This window comes from Nelumbo lutea, chromosome 2, assembly GCF_056320005.1.
Source record: "Nelumbo lutea isolate HS-2025 chromosome 2, American lotus-T2T, whole genome shotgun sequence".
NCBI lineage: Eukaryota > Viridiplantae > Streptophyta > Magnoliopsida > Proteales > Nelumbonaceae > Nelumbo > Nelumbo lutea.
The window spans coordinates 19,689,941-19,690,797 of NC_142685.1; positions in this window are offsets into that span (position 1 = coordinate 19,689,941).

An 857-nucleotide genomic window follows, 5' to 3' on the forward strand; every position below is an offset into this window, starting at 1 on the left:
CATGATCATTCGTTCAGGTTTTTTGCCCCGAGTACTCTATAGGTGGTAGCTGCGGTTTGAGTAGCAAACAGCTTTAGTAACTTCTCAAAAATCGTTCAGCCATCTAATGTTGGACGGTTGCGGGTGGTAGCCTACATGGACATTAGGTGTAGGTTTAGGTTGAGATCTGAATGTGGCAGCTGGGTAAAGCGCCAGGGCCAGGGCCCACATTTGTAGTGTAACAAGGGGCCGTTTGATGACAGCTGAAATGGCTGAACTGAATGTTTTATTGTCTTTTTGTGAATATAAAGTCGTTAAGGAGGTTCTGAGTTCGTTAATGGCTGAAGCTGAAGTTGGACTGATTATTGTACTCTTGTATATTTATTATTATCGTTATTTTATCCAACAGGACAATAAATATAAATCATTCAGTTCAGTTCAGCCACTGGAGCCGTTTATCAACCGAATGGCTTATTGACCCAGTGGCAGGATCTCCGTGTCCGTGGTGGTATAGGGCAGACCTTGCGTGCACCTCGCCTGCTCTCTCCCTTGTGTCGATTTCTTCATCAGCAGCTGAGCTCCAACCGTCCTCTGTTCTGTTCTACACTTCTACTCGTACTTCAGTTAAGAGTTCCATGGTTGATCCGTCTTTGTTGGAATTGGATTAGCGGTTAGCCCATTGTTTGTACATTGTCCCCATACGCGGCACGCCATGACTCATGAGGATTTGAAGTTTTGAAATATGGAGACATTTTTCAGAACCACTGCTCTCCACGCGTTTAGTGTTAAAAAGAAGGGTATCCAAGAAGCACCAATTCATGTATTATTAGCCCAGGCTCACGTACGTGGTGGCGGAACCCTTTAACTCGTAACCAGAT